The following is a 2,832-nucleotide window of genomic DNA, read 5'->3' as shown; positions in this document are numbered from 1 at the left end:
TGGGATTACAGGTGTGAGCCACTGTGCCCTGCCGGCTAATCACATTTTATCACAAGTTAGCAGTCTTTCTCTTGGATGGACTGAATTTGAAACAGGTTACAGATTGGGAGAAAGAAGGGCTATTTGCCACCACCACCCTTTATATTTTTTAGGCTATAAAATATTAAAGGCTATGCAACAAGTGAAGATTTTGAAGGAAAAACTTCAAGCAAATGTCAACTCATTTAAAAATATTAGAGTAATTTAAAAACAAAAAGGAATTCCCACATCCCTGCGTGTTGTTGGGCGAGACAGTGATGGTTTAAAATGAGATTCCAGAGTCTTCAGGGACTCCCGTTATTCATATGTTAGATCTTCTTTGCCTATTTATTTGTCACTTAAAATTGTTTTTGTTTCTTTGTTCCTTTTTGATTAAAAAATGTTCTTCTTGGCTGAGCGCAGTGGCTCAAGCCTGTAATCCCAGCACTTTGCGGGGCCGAGACGGGCAGATCACGAGGTCAGGAGATCGAGACCATCCTGGCTAACACGGTGAAACCCCGTCTCTACTAAAAAAATACAAAAAACTAGCTGGGCGAGGTGGCGGGTGCCTGTAGTCCCAGCTACACGGGAGGCTGAGGCAGGAGAATGGCGTAAACCTGGGAGGCGGAGCTTGCAGTGAGCTGAGATCCGGCCACTGCACTCCAGCTTGGGCAACAGAGCAAGACTCCATCTCAAAAAAAAAAAAAAAAGTTCTTCTTTTGTTATGACATCACTGTTGTGTTTCTTTGCTCTTCTAATTCAACTTCCATTTTATAATAATTATTTAAATTTTGATTTCTTCCCTGAGTTCTATCACATAATTTCTGAGTTTTTCTAATACTGACTGGTATTGTTCTTCATGTCTTGTATCATTTTTTTTTTTTTTAAGTTTTTAAAAACCAGAACTTTTTTTTTTTTTTGAGACAGAGTCTCACTCTGTCATCCAGGCTGGAGTGCAGTGGCGCAATCTTGGCTCACTGCAACCTCTGCCTCCCGTATTCAAGTGATTCTGCTGCCTTAGCCTCCCGAGTAACTGGGATTACAGGTGCCCACCACCATGCCCAGCTAATTTTTGTATTTTTAGTAGAGATGGGGTTTCACCATGTTGGCCAGGTTGTTCTTGAACTCCTGACCTCAAGTGATCCACCTGCCTCAGCCTCCCAAAGTGCTAGGATTACAGGCATGAGTCACCACGCCCGGCCAACCAGAACATTTATTGGGTGACTAATCATCAAAATTCTTTTTTTCTTTTCTTTTTTTTTTTTGAGATGAATTTTCGCTCTGTTGCCTAGGCTGGAGTGAAATTCTCAAGATGAACTGGATGCTGCAACAGCTGCCTTCTTGGGTTTAGGTGTTGTTCCTTCACGGGATCCATACCTGAATCTGTGATACACACTTTTTAGGTGCCTTATTTGACTAGCCCTGGTGGTGTTTCATCTTTCAGCACTGGCACTCCAGTTTTACTTCCTCTTGTGCTTGGCAGCGTAGCCACATTTGCCACGGGTTGACTTCTGAAGGTGGTAGGCCTTAGAGGCACAGCGGCAGCACAACGTGTGTGTCTTATTGCAATGCTTTCCAAACGATGATGTTCCCTTTGTCTCGCTTCTGTGACTGAGACCAAAGAGGTCTTGTATCATTTAAAAAATTTATTTTATTCTATTTCAAATAATTAGTTTATAGCTTTCTTTTTCTTTTTTCTTTTTTCTTTTTTTTTTTCTTTGAGATGGAGTCTCGTTCTGTCTCCAGGCTAGAGTGCAGTGGGGTGATCTCGGCTCACTGCAACCTCTGCCTCCCTAGTTTAAGCCATTCTCCTGCCTCAGCCTCCTGAGTAGCTGGGACTACAGGCGCGTGCCACCACGCCCAGCTAATTTTTGTAATTTTAGTAGAGACGGGGTTTCACCATGTTGGCCAGGATGGTCTCAATCTCCTGACCCTGTGATCCACCCACCTTGGCCTCCCAAAGTAATCCAAACGGATTACAGATGTGAGCCGCCACACTTGGCCAGGTTATAGCTTTCAAAGGCTCAGAGAGCAACTCTGGATAGTTGCAGGCACTTCTGGGTAGTGCTTTCAGCAGCTACAGGGTGCTCAAAACAATAGTTCTGACAGCAGCAGGGGCACCACCCTCAGTAGCTCAGCATTCAGTGTTGTCTCATGGCTCTAATGGAAGTAGTAGCTTCCTGGTATTTGGGCAATAACTCCTTTCTGCTGTTTGCTACTGCAGCCCCATTCTTTCTTTCCCATACTTTTTCAGCCTCTCCAACAACTTTGTTACCAATTCCCTGCATTAAATCCCCCTTTGCCATAGGTATCAAAAGTTGTTGTCCTGAAGAAACACTGTCCAATATAGTTAATTTCCTCCACTCATTCATTATTCATTAAATAAAAATTCATTGATTACTTACTAATGTAATGGCTACTTTGGAAGCAATGATAAACAAGACAAAGTCCCTGCTGTTGTGAAGTTTGTATACTAGTGAGAAGTCAGACAATAAGAAGTAAACAAATACACAAGATGATTTAAGATTGTGATAGGTGCTATAAAAATAGAAGCAGAGGCCAGGCGTGATGGCTGATGCCTGTAATCCCAGCACTTTGGGAGGCCAAGGCAGGTAGATCACCTGAGGTCAGGAGTTTGAGACCAGCCTGGCCAACATGGCAAAACCCTGTCTCTACTGAAAAATACAAAAATTAGCCAGCATGGTAGTATGCACCTGTAATCCCAGCTACTCAGGAGGCTGAGTCAGGAGAATCACTTGAACCCGAGAGGTGGAGGTTCGGTGAGCTGAGATCATGCCACTGTACTCCAGCCTG

At 43.4% G+C, this 2,832-nt stretch overlaps 1 pseudogene; it reads right to left on the bottom strand.

The window, feature by feature from the left end:
- Nucleotides 1-1,325: 1,325 nt before the first annotated feature.
- LOC112627389 lies at nucleotides 1,326-1,655 on the bottom strand (annotated as a pseudogene).
- Between the last annotated feature and the right edge of the window lie 1,177 nt (nucleotides 1,656-2,832).

This window comes from Theropithecus gelada, chromosome 1 (assembly GCF_003255815.1).
Source record: "Theropithecus gelada isolate Dixy chromosome 1, Tgel_1.0, whole genome shotgun sequence".
Classification (NCBI taxonomy): domain Eukaryota; kingdom Metazoa; phylum Chordata; class Mammalia; order Primates; family Cercopithecidae; genus Theropithecus; species Theropithecus gelada.
Note: the sequence above shows the minus strand (reverse complement) of the source record. Positions and strands in the feature narration are given on the sequence as shown.